General features: G+C 41.7%; 1 long non-coding RNA gene across 7 annotated transcripts in view; it reads right to left on the bottom strand.

The window, feature by feature from the left end:
* The window catches only part of LOC131503113 (uncharacterized), a 545,963-nt gene that overhangs the window by 318,341 nt on the left and 209,073 nt on the right, over window positions 1-18,549 (bottom strand). For all 7 annotated transcript variants that reach the window (XR_009257328.1, XR_009257325.1, XR_009257327.1 and 4 more), the window contains one exon: window positions 1,317-1,387. This is a non-coding gene — a long non-coding RNA (uncharacterized LOC131503113). The remainder of the gene's footprint in view (window positions 1-1,316; window positions 1,388-18,549) is intronic.

Genomic DNA, 18,549 nt, shown 5'->3' with positions numbered 1-18,549 from the left:
ACTGTCCTAATAACATTCCTGTTAGAAACGCGTGACTACACTCATTTCCTAATAAGAAAAGGGAAGTTCCAAAGGTTCAGTAGCTTGCTGAAGTGCTGTGACTATACAGGGACAAGGTGGAACTCGCCCAGAGGCCTCTCCTTTTCTATTGACTCCTCTGTCTTTTGCACAACATTTTATTCATTCTCGAAATATTAATCACAATAACCTTCTTCCTGAGCCTTTGCCAAAAGGAAACTGTTTTAACAAATCAAAAGTTACGTGTCAGGAAACATTCATAGCAGTAAGAACTGTCAAGGGCCCACAAAAGAGATTAGTAGATGAGGTTTTGCTATTTCCATGGAAAGACAACCATTAACTTACAATTTACACATTTGGTGTTATGGAAAATGACACTGATAAAGTATTAAACAAGAGGGGTTCCTGGGTGGCTCACTTGGTTAAGTGTCTGACTCTTGATTTCAGCTCAGATCATGATCTCATGATCTGTGGGTTCAAGCCCTGAGCCGGGCTCTGTGCTGACAGCTCAGGGCCTGGAGCCTGCTTCAGAATCTGTGTGTCCCTCTCTCTCCCCCTCCTCTGTCCGCTCGCACTCTCTCTCTCTGTCTCTCTCTCTCTCTCTGTCTCTCTCTCTCTCAAAAATAAATAAATAAATATATATAAATAAATAAACTTTAAAAAAAGTGCTAAATAAGAAAGCAGACTAAAACACTTTATGAAGACTACAATTTCTAACACATAAAACATAATTCTAAGATATTTATTTTTTTTTTTAATTTTTTTTTTCAACGTTTTTTATTTATTTTTGGGACAGAGAGAGACAGAGCATGAACGGGGGAGGGGCAGAGAGAGAGGGAGACACAGAATCGGAAACAGGCTCCAGGCTCCGAGCCATCAGCCCAGAGCCTGACGCGGGGCTCGAACTCACGGACCGCGAGATCGTGACCTGGCTGAAGTCGGACGCTTAACCGACTGCGCCACCCAGGCGCCCCTTATAATTCTAAGATATTTAAAAGACATTTAAAAATGTGTTTTAAGCAGGTTCGAATTCAAATGTTTTTAAATATTCCATAGATTTTGACACTGAAAAATATTAGTGTGAGTTGGGTATAATTTGAACTTAATGAAAATCTTTAAAGAATCTAATTTAGATGTGATTAACAGAACAGACCCATGAAAAACCCCGCAGTCTTATAACGGAAGAAGGAACATGAGGGTATTAATATACCTTTGGCCATTTAACAATACCTTTCACCATAAACAGCCCTGTGTTTTGGGATAGTTGCTGTAACCTCTCTGAATATTAGTTTCCTTACCTGAAAAAGCTGGGTTTGGAGATCATGTCTTCACTTGCCTTCGGTGGCAGTATTCTACAGCTGTATAAATCCTAGGAAGAAAACATATAAGAAGCATAGTCATTGGCATGGCACTATTCATAATAATAAGAGAACAGTTTTGGAAAGGTTGAGTGAGATAATCCAAAACACTGAACTTGGAAACAGCTGTGGATAAATGACATGTCCCTGTATAGACTTCTAAGAGGCATCAGCAAGGCTGACAAGGCGGATACACACAGCAGGTTAAACAGGTGGTCATCGGGACTACAATACATCAGATACTGATGTATTCACATCAAAGCTTCCTTCCGAGGGGACTGCGTATGATGGTATTGGGCTCCCTGTGGTTCGTGCTGGCAGACCGGGGTATGTGATGACAGGGAGGTACAGGTGCAGCTGGCCGGAAGATTCAGAATGATCACAGCACTGGACACAACACCGCACCTTGCTTGAGTCTCTCCCCCACACCGTAGAATATTCCACGCCTAATACCTCACCCACAACTGAAGGTCACGGCTCTCACCTTATCCACATAAGCTCAACTTCTGAATCTACTTAGTCAGAAGGTTCCTGCTGTCTAATTGACACACAGAAGGCAGGTTTTTACGTCCTCCCGTGCTTATTATCAGACTGATAAGATTCATCCATGGTATGCGTCCCTTTAAGGTGTTTGCTATAATTATCCATGGCATATAACCATGAAAATAAGATCATTTATTTTTCTACTGATGGGTATTTGGAAAGTTTCCAGTTTGGGGCTGGGAATAAAGGTTCAAATGGAAAATTCAGCTTCCTGTGTGTATATATTCCTTGATTTAACGAAGCAAGCAAAGTGAGGCCCCAAAGTGAGGCCTGAAATGGAGGATGTGGGTACAGTCATCCAGGACGAATTTTTCAAGGCGTCTGTGCTATCCTGAACCCATATTTTTGCCAGGAGTTACAAATTCAACTACTTTAGAAGAGGGCTGGGGAACAGCCTGGGCTGCTGTGTTCCAGGTACAAATACTAAGTTCAAGGATGCCAGTCAAATCCGGGATGCTCCAACGACACAGTTACAGCACGCGATGCACCGAACTGATCAATATGCAGCTACATTCTCTTCTGAACACGGTTTCATAATCTTCCCATCGGCCACCACCACAACTCACAAGACACTTCAAAGACATTTATAGGACTCTATGCCTCTGTAGACTGTGCGTGATGCTAATATCGCAGCTTCTACGAGTATCGTTTCACTGGCCATGCATCCTACTGAATTAACTGTGCTCTTTTGTATCTTGGATGAGGGCTAACTCCTGTTCCTTACCTGGCTAGACAGTGTACGGAGCTCAGACTACGTGGCATCCATACCTCACAGCTAATATGAGGAAAATTCTACAGACTCTAGAATGGTCAAAAACAATCCCAACATCCTGATCATACTTCTGGACCTACATGAAAGAATGTGCTTGACATATTTCTCCACAGAAGCCAAGAAGAAAAGCAATTTCAGAATTTGGGGTTTGTGCACTGGCCCGGTTGTAAATTTCTTTTTAAGTGATTGAATTTCATCTTGTCTGAACACTGAAATAACAGGAAATAACCAAGAGACCAAGAGATGAATTTATAACGGGATAACTTATATAAGTTTTACATAAACACTTTCAAGAGCATAGTATGATTTTCAAATGTCTCCAATTATATTTGAAAACCAAATAGGTATTGTAGCTTAGTAGCATAAAACTGCAAAAAATAAGTCTATGATAGTACATATCCTTAATTCCAATTTTTTCCCCCAATTTGCCTTCTTAGGAACACTGATTAGAATATTCCAACAAAGACCATCATTTCCAAAAATGTAAAGCGATTACTATGGGCAACCTCTTTAATTCAGTTCAATTATTTATTATATTATATTCATTTTATCTATATTCAGGATGCCACTAGGAAAATTCCCATTTTCACCCTGTCTTTCAGCAAATATTTCCCTGAGTACATGGTATACGCCTGCCTCTGAGCTAAGAAAGGTATATATCAAGATGGGGACAGAGATGCACAAAGTTCTTGTTTTGTTTTTAATGAAAAACACTTGTAAAGATTTAATCTCTTCTCAGGTTTGCAGATGACAACATGCTTATGGTATTTGTATTTTATTAAGACCTTCCAATCCTTTCTTTATCCCCAAAAGCCTTGAAGTATCTTTATGCAACAGTTTGAAGTTCACATTCATTGTCTTTATAAGTGAAGGGCATGGTGACTTTCTATCTTTGATGTAACATTGACTTTTCTTATTTTCCATCTTTAGAGTCTGTTTTTTAGTGTGGTTTTCAACTGACTAGTCTATAGAGAATTTACTAAGTTATCAATCATTTCCCTGTTTGAGTGGTCTCTTCAACTTTTCCAAATACCAGAAAAACTCCCTTACTGGTGTTGGATTAATACTGATCCTCCTGTCATAGCCATTAGGAACTTCAAATAATTTAATTTGAAAAAACAAGTCACACGAATTGACCAGAAGTGTGCACAATTTATTTCCTGATGTACTCATGCCTGAAAACTGTAAGGCAAGATATTCTTTTTCAAATGCCAATTATTCATATTTTTGTAGACAGCGTTCTTTTTTTAGCCCCTGAGAATGACAGTTTTGTAGGACTTTGAAGGTCCTAATTCCTAAAGCTGCTCAAACACAGCTGGGTGCCCATGTAATACGGATGTAATGGGAGCCCCCAAACAGGCCACAAATTCAATCTAGAAAATTTCCCAACACCCCTTCCAATGCTCCTATACCCTGAGGTTCTGTGAGTCAAAGGATCAATGTTTTTGCTTGATTTATATTTTGAATCCTCCTTGGGGACTAAAACTCTTTTATGTCTGAGGATCCCATAAACACAGAAGTGAGACCTTGGCGAATGACACAGTATGCTGATGAAATTTTACTGAGACAGAACTACAATCTGGATACTTACCATATATCTATACAAGCATATTTATTTATGGGGCTAATAATTTCCCACGTTTTTAAAGTAGGTTCCAAGCCAAATGTGGGGCTTGAACTCATGACCCTGAGATCAAGAGTCGCATGCTCTACTGACACAGACAGCCAATCGCCCCTATTTTGGGTTATTAAAAAAAAAGTTTTTAACGTTTACTTTTGAGGGATAGAGAGAGATAGGGCACAAGTGAGGGAGGGGCAGAGAGAGAGACAGACAGACAGACAGAATCTGAAGCAGATCCCAGGCTCTTAGCTGTCATGGGGCTCGAACCCACAGACTACAAGACCATGACCTGAGGCAAAGTGGTACATTTAATGACTGAGCCACCCAGACACCCCAGTTATTTTTTAATGATGATCCTGCTTAGGTGGAAAATGTTGGATTTTTAACTTTTGCAAATGCCAACAAGTCAGAGGCAACAACATGATGTTTAGTGCATCCTTTTTGTTATTTCTTGCAATTTGTTACTGAAATATTTCAATGTTATAAGGAATAACTTTATTATTTCTTATGCAATAAATTGTAGCTGGCCAGGGCACAGGAAGAGGAGAACAAATCAGCAGTCAGCACTTTGGCTGCAGAAGATGTTAAGAAAATTCATGGTTCCCACATTCCAGAATTTTCTTCCAAAAACCAACTAAAAGGGATGTTTAAAACTAACTGATTTCAATAATTAAATATAAAAGTTGGATGGATGGGATATACTTAATACACTTACTACACGTTTTTGTTAGTGAGTGATTCTACAATGTAGGCTTCATGTTTCTTCTTTACAAAATTCACCCAAGGGTTCTAAACAATTCTGCAAGCAAAGTTTATTCATTCAATCAACAACAGTTGTTCAGTACCTATTAGGTGTTACACAGTGGGGATACAGAAATTTAAAAAACAAAATTAATGTTTACTTTTGAGAGAGAGAGACAGAGAGACACAGTACAAGTCAGGGAGGGGAAGAGAGAGGGAGACAGACAATCAGAAGCAGGCTCCAGGGTCTAAGCTGTCAGCATAGAACCTGATGCAGAGCCTGAACTCACAAACTGTGAGATCATGACCTGAGCCAAAGTTGGACGCTTAACCGACTGAGCCACCCAGGCACCCCCAGAAATTTTTTTAAAACATGAGTATGCCAGGCCTACACAGATCACTGCGATCTCGACAGATCTGCTATCCACCCACCTATCTTTTTCTGCCTGTTTGCCTGCCTACCTACCTAGCTACATATAAAGCGAGAGAATTATAAAGGCACAGAAGGAAGTCACTTCTCTCTATGGGGAGTCATGTTAGGCTCAGCACACTATTGATAAGTAGGCTTTTCTTGCCCGAAGAAAAAGACTCATTTCTCAGAGGGAACAGCATCTGTTGCAAACTTACAAACCGATATGGTGGTGCCTGAGATTAATATTACATAATTGGGTTGGGATTATAGTCAACGTAAGTATTGCCTTTTCACTGTATGTTACAATCTATCTTAACACTCGGGAATTTATTAAAATGATGATTTCATTATCGCTCATGATTCTGTGGGCGAGCTGGGCTCCCCTAATATTATCTGAAAGAGCGTGACTGGATTGGACATTTATGATGGTTTAGTTATATTTCTGGCAGCCTGTCACAGATCCTTACAAGACTGATCTCTGCAGGCATGTCCACACATCTGGGATTCCCATATAGCCTCAGAGCCTCTTCCTGAGTGAGTCTCAAGGTCTCCCTGTGGTCTCGTCAGCAGGCAAGCTGGACTTCTTGCAGAGTGGCTCAGGGATTGTGAAATCACAAAAGTAAAGGCTTCCACACCTCCCTGAGACTCAGGCACGGAGGGGCACAGCATCACGTGACCAATAAGGTCAGGGAGACAGCCCAAATTTAAGGAGCAGGGGGCCCCACAAGAGCATGCATACAAGATGCAGTTCAGTGGGAGCTGTCTGGAGACTTGTGACCAGCATCCAATACCTGGTTTCCAAACATTCACTTCTCTTGCAAGATGCCGAAACCTCACGCCATTCCAGCATCAGGGTCAGGCTTAAATTAGAAGACTGTGTCTCCTAAATCATCTCCTGGTGCAGGTGGCTTTACTTGGATGTAGCTCCTCTTGATCTGAAGATGCAAGGCAAAGAGGTAACGGATCGGCCTCTACAAGCATGAGACAGAGGCCTCCTAGACTCCTCGCAGGTAGAAACCTACAGCCACGAGACAGAGGCCTCCTCCACTCGGTCGCTACTTCCCCGAGTATGGAAGGCTGTGCGGGAACAAGGCCCTCACGCTGTCAGCCGTTCCTCCCAGCTGAGAGGTGTTGTGAGGCCCTATCTTAACCACTGCAGGATTCCTAGCCCGGAGCCAGACTACAATGCAGTTGATTTCATGTCGATCCCGAGACTGACTTCTGGTACCGTGCTGGAGTTGATCTTTTCCCCAGGCTTTTAACTCACTTTGGGAATTACTTTCTCACTAAACAGGCCGGTGTTAAGACACACGTTTGTTTTCCAAGGCTGTGCTTCTCAGACTCTATAATTTCTCTAAATTCTGTCTCCAGATTGACTTGCTTTTTCTACATCAATGCCTTACCACACGCAGCTAGGAAGGGCCAGGTGACATCACCAGCAATTTGCACGATGATGTCTGTTCCAGTGCAACAACTTATTAGGTACATTTTCTCACTTCCAAAATTACCAGAAACAACAAGTTTACCAATATTTTGTGAATGCACAACACTGTCACATTTTTTTTTTTTTCCAGCATCTTATGGTACTTTCCTTCAGACTTTAAAGCTTCCTACATTTTCAAAAGTCCTTGGTTTACTGTTCCATCTTGACCATGTTTGTGATGGCTTGGCCCTGTGCTGAGATGTTACTTTTACTGCGATGCCACGAACAAATGCTTCTCAACAGTTTCCCTTGTTTTTGCTATAGAATGTGATTTAAACACACAGGGGTTCAGCTGTCCTGAACCCCTGGATTTGAGGAGGGTTGGTTTGGACTCTTCTGGGGACGTGCCATTCTTTGCCTGGCAGAATTTGGCTCTTCTGACTTTTCTGTAAGGGATTGATTTACCCCAGGAAGACACTACATTCAGGCATCTGCCTGATATCTGACTTCAGGTTAAAACCTGAAGCCTTTACATCCATCACAGAGTCTGCTGGGTTCTCCTTCCAGCCAAGCTCCGTGGTGCCACTCAAGCCATGCTTACAGACCTCGCAGAAAATGAAAAAGTGAGTGAGTTGGAATCTGGTGTTCCAGCTTTCAGTCTCCAAGGATGGGGAGGCAGATGTCACGTGGGCTCTCTGGGCAGCCCGCCTCACTTAGAAGATCTTGAATGATTTTATTTCTCTTTAACTTCTTTCCCTTATGTTTTTGGTATTTTTTTAAAAAAAATTTATTCGCTTTTGAGAGAGAAAGAGAGACAGAGAGCAAGTGGGAGAGGGGCACAGAGAAAAATAGACATAGAATTCAAAGCAGGCTCCAGGCTCTGAGCTGTCAGCACAGAGCCTGGCATGGGGCTCGAACTCACGAACCATGAGATCATGACCTGAGCTGAAGTCAGGTCTGACTGAGCCACCCAGGCGCCCATGTTCCTGATATTTAGAAAAGCAAAGGATAGAAAAGAAATACAGTGGTGTTCCTGTTCCATTTTCTCATCATACTGTGTACTCTACTGGTCTTCTCACGTCTTTGATGGCAACACGGATCTTCAAAGGGATTCATTCCTTGGAAAAATTCCTCCAGTCCATCCTGGGCCAAATTCTTTGTCTATCCTAATGCCACCTCTCACAAGTTGAGAGTAACTGTCAACCATCTCACAGGGTCACATTTACTAACCTCTCTCCGTCTAGAGATTCAAAGGAGAAAGGAACGTGAGAAGCTACACGAACAGGCACCAAGGTAAGGTTGCAGACACTTGGAGATGTCAGGTACATTGCATGCTGGTTGTTAAGTCCTCTCCTTTGCTGGAATGCAGCTGGTGTAGGGGAGCAGGCTGGTCAGTATTTGGTTTGTGTGTTTTCAAATTTTCATCTTGCTTATTCCATCCCTGTTTTCCACTACAAGTTACCTGTTGCAAACACTGGCTTACACAGTCTGAGCATTACTTACTGCATGTTTATGTTGTGCTTAACCAGGTTGCTGAGTTCCCCACATTTCCTGATAATCATCAGCTGAATGCAGGGGTTTGATGAAAATCAGATTTCATTCATTTGGCAAGACCATAGTTAGAATTCAACTATTTTTCATCAGGAGGTACATGTTTTCTGGTTTTTGCCTTTTTTTATGTCATCAGCATTGAGTGTTCAATGCCTATATCCATTAATTCGCTGAGGGCTACAAAATGGTGATGTTCTAATTTGATTGTTTTATTTGTTCATTTAACTGTCCTAACTGTATAATTCTCAGTTAACACTCTGCTGCTTACATACAAAAAGCAAGATATATGTTAGATTTTCAAGGTAACTGGCTACATATCATCTTCACAATGTAACCCACTCGTTTTATTTTTGAATGTCTTTATAAAATCATGGATATAAATATATTGATGGGTTTCAATCCACTGCAAATCTTACCCTAGTTGGAGCTCAAATTGGCTCAGCCTTAGCAGGTATAGGTTCCATCCAGTTGGCCACTGAGTCCTTTTGATGTAACCCTACTAGATTCTGATAACTTTCATTGCTCTGATTTGTCCTCATGTTCTAGTCTCATCTTCTGCAGCCTCTGCCCCTGAACAAGAATCAGTCATTTCTCCAAGAAACTCAAACTTCTGAAAATAGGAAATGCTATATCAAAACTAAAATCTGGGTCCTAGCAATGCCATTGTCACTTTGGTCATTGTTTCTAAGAATTTTCAACATGGTTGAAAAGTACATATGCAACCTGAGAGTTCGTACTCATATTTCCAATGCAAATTTAGGAGTGCAAGGTTTTTAATCTCTTGCTGATCACGTCTTTGTTCCACCTTGAGAATATTCATTCTCAAGAACAAAGGATGATAGAATTAAAGTATCTCACCATTATTTAGGCACCCTATTCCACAGTACAAACACAACAGTATCAGTAAAATGGTACTAAGACTGATTACTGCTAAAAACACTTCCATTTTTGGCATATGCTATGCCATTCTCTCTCATTTTCAATCACTACACTACATCCATAGCATCAGAATATATGGCAACTGCATTCATTCTCTTCGCTTTAACCTACATTTTGTCTTATTTTTACCAGGCACCTATGGTACCTAATGGCCAACGCTATTCTTATGGTGATGTCTCTAGTTATTTCCGCCGTCCGAAGACTGTTCCCTGGTATGTCCTCAGGAAAAGGTATGGGGATGGTGTTCTTGAGTGTTTATAACAGTTTGTGCTATTATAAATTAAATTGTTAATTCTGTTGTAAACTCAATATGGCTTAACTACAAGAAAGCTACTTACATGTCTATGTCTATGTTCTAAAAGGCCACTGTATTTACCATGCTTATGTTTTCCACTAGTTATTGTTGTTGTTGTTATTATTATTATTATTAATCATTACTATTTTGGCTTTCCCATCTTCATACAGGGCTAATTTTGATTTCTAAAATTTTAAATAATTGTAGTGGCTAGTTCCTCCACACTGGGATTGATAATAAAAATGACAGCAGGCACCCTGCTCTCTTTCCCTTTTTAAGTTTCTATTTTAATCCCAGTTAGTTAACAGACACTGTAATATTAGTTTCAGGTGTACAATACAGTGATTCAATACTTCCCTATAACACCCAGTACTCATCATGACAAGTGCACTCCTTAATCCCCACCATTATTTAACCCATCACCCACCCTCCTCCCCTCTGGTAACCATCAGTTTGTTTTTTAGAGTTAAGAGTCTGTTTCCTGGTTTACCTCATTTGTTTTGTTTCTTAAATTGCACAAACGGTTGAAATCATATGGTATTTGTCTTTCTTGACTTACCTCACTTAGCGTGATACCCTCTAGCTCTATCCATGTTGTTGCAAATGGTGAGATTTCGTTATTTTTTATGGCAGAGTAATATTCCATTGTATGTATACCACATTTTCCTTATTTATTCATCAGTCCACGGACACTTGGGCCATTTCCATAAGTTGGCTATTGTAGATAGTGCTGCCATAAACACTGGGATGCATGTACCTCTCTGAACTGTATTTTTGTATTGTTTGGGCAAATACCTACCAGTGCAATTACTGGATTGTAAGGCAGTTCTATTTTTAACTTTTTAAGGAATCTCCACATTGTTTTCCAAAGCGGCTGCATCAGTTTGCATTATCAACAACAGCGCATGAATGTTCCTTTCTCTCCACATCCTTGACAACATCTGTTGTTTCCCGTGTTGTTAATTTTGGCTATTCTGACAGGGGTGCAGTGGTATCTCGATGTGGTTTTGATTTGTATTTCCCTGATGATGAGTGATGATGAGCATTGTTTCATGTATCTGTTAGCCATCTGGATGTCTTCTTTGAAGAAATGTCTGTTCATGTCTTCTGCCCACTTTTAATTGGATTATTCATTCTCTGAGTGTTGAGCTGTGTAAGTTCTTTATGTATTTTGGATACCAACCCTTTACTGGATATATCATTTGCAAATATGTTCTCCCATTCTGTACGTTGCTTTATAGTTTTGTTGATTTTTCCTTCACTGTGCAGAAGCCTTTTATTTCGATGTAGTCCCAGTAGTTTATGTTTGCTTTTGTTTCCCTTGCCTCAGGAATCATATCTAGAAAAATGTTGCTACAGCTGGTGTCAGAGAAATTACTGCCTGTGCTTTCTTTAAGGATTTTTATGGTTTCAGGTCTCACATTTAAGTCTTTAATCTATTTTAAGTTTATTCTTGTGGAGCACCCTTCTTTCTTATTGACTCTAATGGAATGTCTCTTTAAGCATCAAGATATATTTGGTTGAATTTATTTTTATTACTCTCATTTCTATTTTGCTTAGAACTTTTAATCTGAAATAATTGTTGGATTCTATAAAATTATTTTTGGCACTTCTTGAAGCAGTAAAGTTATTTTTTTCATTTAACTTAATAATGTCATGAATTACATTAATAGATTTCCTAATATTGAATCATTCCAGTATTCCTAAAATAGATGCTATTTCATCATTGGGTATTACTTCTTAATATGTGGCTAGTTTAAATGTTCACTTAAAGAAAGTCTGCATTAATATTTATGCAATTGAGATGACATATATGCATATGACCCTCCTATTTTCTGATCTCTGTCACATTTTAATACCACAGTTAATCTACCTTTATAATATTTAATACAAGTATTCCTTTTTTTTATGGCCCTGGTCAGTTTTAATACCATGGGGATTAATTGTTCCTTTAAAGTTTAATAGCAGAGAAATTTCACCTTCTTTATATTATGAAGATTACCTATGTGATAACCTTCATCTCTCATTTTGTAGGTGGGTGGGAAGAGAGGGGGCATCTTTGACATCTTTTTCCAGTTGAGACCATGAGTACCAGTCTATTAAAATTCCACCAGGGAAAAAAATCATCCTCACAAACATTCTGCTGTTTTCCCTCTCTATGCCAAATTTACATTCTTACTTATCAGTTACATTTTACTCTTTCTCCTTCATTCCCTCTCTCTTCTTTTACCCCTTTCTCTCCTCTGTCTTCTCCTCACCTAGGCTAGTACATACAGTCTTTTCTCTCGAGATCCTGCAGAGTACAGCATGTCTTAAGAAACAGACCCTACAAGGAACTATCAAGTTTGTTTCCAGACCACAAGGCCGGTTCCAAGACAGCAAATGTAGAACTTGTCCTCATCTGCAACCTTCTACTAATCCTTGGCTTATCTTAAATTATCTTATCTTATCTTATCTTAAATTGCACCAAGAAACTCATGGGAATGAAGGTGAGACGATCGCTGAAGACAGCATGGCCATCTCATCAGGGAACAAGATAATGGGAAGCAAGCTCCCCAGCAGAATGATGAGAACAAGAAAGAAGTCTGCACCCAGAGTCTGGATTCCCTGAAGTACTTACTTTGTTCAGCTAGCTCAGGGGTCCCGAACAAGCTGGACTGGTATCGACCCAGTGCTATTGGTTAGACAGTCCTTCCCACATCTATGGAACCAGATCCAGGGCTTACTCTGTGGTGAGGTGCCCCCACCATGGGCCAGATGAAGGCAAATTGAGCCAAACCGAATGCTGTGATCATAGGGAAACTTCATAACCTCCAGGCTCTTAGAATTAGGCCAAATTACTTGTCACTGAAAGGGACTTTAGTTCCAGAACAGGTGGACAGCAGATAAGCCTTCAAAGTCATCTGAATCTATCCCTGTAATGTCCCACAAACACTCCCCTGCTTTATGTTCTGGTTTTATGTGTTCTGTTCCCCATGTCAAGGACCTTCTCTCTTAAGGAGACTGGGGTCGGGGCGCCTGGGTGGCTCAGTCGGTTAAGCGGCCGACTTCGGCTCAGGTCATGATCTCGTGGTCCGTGAGTTCCAGCCCCGCGTCGGGCTCTGTGCTGACAGCTCAGAGCCTGGAGCCTGTTTCAGGTTCTGTGTCTCCCTCTCTCTGACCCTCCCCCGTTCATGCTCTGTCTCTCTCTGTCTCAAAAATAAATAACCGTTAAAAAAAAAAAAAAGAAGACTGGGGTCAACTGGAACAATGACAGTGTTGGCAGATTTAAGTTGCACACATGGCCAGTTTGTTTGAAGAAACCATATAGTATTTACTTATATATCTCACCCATTTTCCTATCTTACAACTACTCGTTGTTTTTAGTATTTTAGTATTAATTTTTCTTTCCTCCTATTTTTAGGGTTGTCTAGTTAAATGACTGTAAGGTTTGTATGGTCCTTTACTGGGTTTGAAATGAAAACATGAGATAATTTGAATTTTCTTCTAAGGACATGCTGGACTGGACCGTCTGCATGTGATGGGGTAGAGGTGGCTCATGCTGACCTGTTACATTTCCAGGAATTCAGGAAGCTGCTGTTCAATGCTGTCATTATTAAAACTTAAATTATATAAACTTACAAAGTTATCCTGAAACCATAGTGACACATATCTAACCCTGCAATTCTCCTTTCCCCCTATTTTTCCACTACATATGACCTCTGCCTCTGAGGTTACTTATGACCATGACAGTGATGTCACACAGTGGTATCTACTGCAGGTCTGTCCCCATTTCTGTGTGTAGTGACCAAGCCACAGCTTGGAATTGGCCACAGTGGGGGTATTCACACCACAGAGGTCAGCAAGACCTGCACACCAGGACTTAAACTGGTTGTTTTGTTGATTTTCTTCAGACTTAAGAAAATGTTGGGGAAAATGGTAACAATGCAGACTGACCATAAAAGAGTGCTGAGACTCTAGTGATTGCATTGTGATTAGTATGATACATTTCCATGCTTTTAGCTCCAGAATAACCGCATTTACGTGGGGCCTCATCTCCATAACTCAATAACTCATGTGGATTGTACTAAACAACTGACTGCAGTCAAGGCTGCAGACTGAGTTTCAATGCACATGGTAATATATTTTCAATCTGCTGTTCACTACCTTCATAAACATCTATTACAGCTATGACGGTCTCCTTAAAAACGAAGGAACCTGATCTAAAGTTCAGTGAAATTCAATCTAAGCTTTTAAAAGCTAGAAATAAATCACTGAAAAAGTCAAAAGAAAAAGCTAGTATATGAACGAGCAAATACTCCATTACGTCCATTCCCATTTATTCCATATATATATGTATATATATGTGTATATGTATATGTATACTTATACACACATACATATAAACACAGATTTCCTACTTTGTGATATATACATGTATGTGTATATGTGAATACATGTAAGTATACATAGGTATCCATATTTATATCACATATTTAATTGTTACCCTTTTCTCTTTAGATTTATTCCCTCAGACCTTAGTAAGTGAAAAGCAGAAATACTTTACAACTTCCTGGAAACAGTAACCCCAAAACCTATCTTTGAGTTACAGTAGAGTAGCAGAAAGCCAAACACACAAAAAACAAACACCGAAACAAACAAAGAAAACACCGTTGTGCATATACCAAGCACAGTATCACCAGTCAGGGCAGGAGGGATGACAATCCAGTAACAAAGTGTCTCCCACATCTCAGGGACTCAACACCAGAAAGACGTATCTCTTGCCCCCTTCATGCACACGTGGCCCTCCTCCGATTACCAGGTGTCATCTCCACAACACAGTGGCCTCCCAAGGTCCCCGAAACAGAGGAGACGAGGGCTGAAGCATTCTGGGGGATGTCGGTCAGAGCAGGTCTGGAATTGGCTCCCCTCCCTTCTTCCCTCTCCATGTCTCGGGACTGAGTTCCATACTCAAGCCTCAGCACGCAGGGAGGATGGGGACTTGTGTGTCGGCAACAGAACTGGTGTGGTGTTGCAGCAACACGATCCAGTAAGTAGAGGGGTGGGCAGCTGACCCAAGCTGAGCCAATCACCTTCTGCCTCCTGATGATGTGAGACTTGCGTGGAGGCACCAACAGCCAAGACAAAGGAGCTGCATTAATGGCTCTAGAGGCTCTCACAATACTCTCTCGCTGTCACTCTGTGCCATCATGTAGATCACCCTCTGCCCTCTAGTTGCTCTGCAGCACGTAAGGGTGTGGAATGAAGCTTCTCGAAAGCCCCGATCATGTTTCAGAAGCAACACATGCTGTCTTCTGCCCACAGTTTTTTATCCATGTCCGAACCACTCCTGGCTTTGCACAGCATCCCGGTGGAGCTCACCACCTACTTGGCCATGAGACCAGAAGTGACCATGAGATACACGCTGTCCACTCTGGGGTGCCACTGGACACCCATCCATTAATGATACCTTTTACTTTCTATATTCTCTGTTATGATATCCAGGGACTCTGGTGACCCTTGGTGGAACTGCCCCTCCCAAGGCTAGCCAACTCCTGGGCACAGAGAATGTCTCACGTGGTGGTGGGGGGTACCCTTCATATGCAAACTAACCACTCCAGAGTCCATTCCTCCCTCCCTGGCGACTGTTTTCCCTACTGGGCGCCTACACTGCGGGCCACTATTTCCCTGCCTGGAACAGCCAGGGAGTCTGCTGAAATTGTCCACAGAGGTGCATTCTACACCTGCTTTGCCTGCTTACCTCTCCCATTCCTTCCCACAACACGGTTCTTGTCTATGTTTTCCCCTCCTCCTCGGACTCCAGACTGACCCTGAGGCTTCCCATTACATATGACAACCAAATGTCTGATCTGAACCTAAAACTATAATCACAATCTCTTGCTGTTGGTCATTTTTGGGAAAATACGTACAGTTATGATAAAGGAAGATACTCAGATGTTAAAATGTACAGATTTGAAAACTTTAAAAAAACAGTACAGATAGAAAAAGAGCAGTGCTTCCCAGGGATCAGGGGAAGGTATGGAGGGGAGAACAGGTGGATAACGGAGACTGGTGGGGGAGGGTGAACAGATGGATAACAGGGACTGGGGGGGAAGGGGTTAACAGATGGATAATGGGGACTTGGGGGGAGGGGTGAACAGGTGCATAACAGACTGGGGGGGAGGGGAGAACAGGTAGATTACAGGGGACTTGGGGGAGAGGGTAAACAGGTGGATAATGGGCACGGGGGGGGGGTGAACAGATGGATAACAGGGGCTGGGGGGAGGGGTGAACAGGTGGATAATGGGGACATGGGGAAGGGGTGAACAGGTGGATAATGGGAGCTGGGGGGAGGGGTGAATGGGTGGATAAAGGGGGCTGGGGGAGGGGTGAACGGGTGGATAACACGCTCTTGGGGGGAAGGGTGAACAGATGCATAACAGGGACATGGGGGGAAGGGGTGAACAGGTGGATTACAGGGGACTCGGGGGCAGTGAGACTCTTCTCTATGGTACTGTCATGGCAGATATGTGACATTACATGTTTGGCAAAACCCATAAAAGTGAACAACTCTAAAAGTGAACCCTTCTATAAACTAACAACTTTAATTAACAAAAGTGTATAGGGGCGCCTGGCTGGCTCAGTTGGTTAAGCATCCGACTTTGGTTCAGGTCATGATCTCACAGTTTGTGGGTTCAAGCCCTGCATTGGGCTCTGTGCTGACAGCTCAGAGCCTGGAGCCTGCTTCGAATTCTGTGTCTCCCCCTCTCTCTGCACTTCCCCCACTCATGCTCTGCCTCTCTCTCGTTCAAAAATGAATAAACAGCAAAAAAAAGTATCAATATTGGTTCTTCGATTATAACAAATGACTCACACTAATGTAAGATGTTAGCAATGGAGGTCGCTGACCAGAGGAGAAAAGGCAGATAGAGTAACTGTACTTTCTGCTCAAGTTTTCAGTAAACATAAAACTGCTAAGAACTAAAGTCTATTAATTTTCTTAAAAAAAATTCATCCACAGAATGCAGAAAATGAAATGTTTATAATGGCAAAAAATTCAAGTGATGCCTTAATCAGTAAGTTGTTGAGAAAATTTAAATTAATGGCAGTTTGTTGCAATATGTGAAATACAATTTTGCACCAAACCAGCAGAAACTTCAGAAAGAGCAGTTTTCCGAAGCATGAACACAAAGAGGGTGTTTCACGTGGTTTGCAGACAAACCTACCTGAAGTGCGTCTGAGACGATTCAGAAGGGCTTCCTGTCCTCACTCGCTGCCTAGATGCCTCCTCATGCTTGAATTCTTTGTGTCTCATAACCTACTCTTGATTTGCAAAGAGCACATGAATTGCAAATAACTGAGACTTAATAAATTTATTAGAGGGCTTTGTTCTATGGCAGGGGGAAAAATCGAGCCACTGTGACCTCAATTTGAGGGCAGCACAAAGCGTGGCCGGTGCAACCCCCAACTTTGCTCTCATGGTGAACCCTGCCTTGGATGGGGAATGCTCACAATGGTCCACATGGGACGTGTTTACCTCCCCCCCATTGCAGGCCCTGAGAACACTGCCAAGAGGGCGAAGCGGTCTCTAGGGCTGGGGTGCCAGCCCCAAGCATCCTAAGTGCACCCCCAGCTGCAGATAACTGAGCGGCCAGGGCCCCTGCTCCTGTGCTTTCCAGCAGGCACCAAAATGCTCCTTCAAGCCCATTAACTTTGAATGTGGTCCCCACCAACAAGGCTGCCCATTGTTAACCACAGCTGAATTCCGTGAAATGCTGGTTTTGAATGTCTTGAGTAAAAATTCTTCCCAAGCTGTGAAAAGTTGGCAAGAGCCTGATTAATGGGACTGGAGCTTAAACAATGCACCGTGTGGCTAAGTCATCGGGGAAGCTTGGAAAATGAAGAGCTTGAAACACAGACGTTAGCCAAGGCCAGTGACGCCGACCAAACCAAACAAAATAACGTTATCATCTGGGAAAAGAAATACACAGATTGGTTGCAAAGTGTTCTGGGATGATTTAAAGACGAAACGCTTAGCCGTGTCCTCACATAAGGACCAAAAACAAACAAACAAACAAACAAACAAACAAACAAAAAAACCCGAAACAAAACAAAACAAACAAAAATTAGAGTTATCATTCTCAGAATTTGAGCAGTTGGATCACTGGTTTTATTCAAAATTGGGAACAGGATTCCTGGTTCTGCCTGAGTTAAGCCTGCAGCATATGTCTGTACAAGTCCTCAAACAGGGATATTTCCTAAAGGGATTTAGTGGATTTGCCCTGGCCTTTATTTAGAGTGGCCCCAATCTGTTCTGTCGTTTGGGTTCTATGTCTCTCTGAGACTCTGGGAATCTTTTCCAATGATTTATCTTCAAAGCTCCCCCACACCTATTCTCAACTGAAGACCCTACTTCTGACGTCATTTGGAAGATAGGAAGCCACCGGCCTGGGACTCATGGGTCCACTCCAAGAATCTATATGACATTCTCTGTAACCTGCTCTAGATCCAAGAAATACTTCTTGATTATAGAAAATAGGTACCAGGATAAGATGGCTCTCAAAAGTTCTATCATGTACCCTCTCAGGGTCCCTAAGTTAGTTATTTAGTCTCCCCAAGCCTCAGGAGTCATTAATAGTTCCTGTCGTACAGGGTTGTTTTGACAACTGAACTCTCTAACATAGGTGAGATGCTTACTAGCACAGTGCCTTCCTACATAAGTTCTTGGTAAAAGCCAACTCTAATATCACCACTGATATTAACACTGTCATATAAGAAAGTCAGATGAATACAGTCATTTTCTCATTTCCTTCTCACATCCACTAATCCCCTATACACATACATGTTTAAAAGAAAACATAGAAACCCATGGGTATCCCCAGAAATATTCTCCCATT

This window comes from Neofelis nebulosa, chromosome X, assembly GCF_028018385.1.
Source record: "Neofelis nebulosa isolate mNeoNeb1 chromosome X, mNeoNeb1.pri, whole genome shotgun sequence".
Classification (NCBI taxonomy): domain Eukaryota; kingdom Metazoa; phylum Chordata; class Mammalia; order Carnivora; family Felidae; genus Neofelis; species Neofelis nebulosa.
This window is presented reverse-complemented; position numbering and strand designations above follow the sequence as displayed.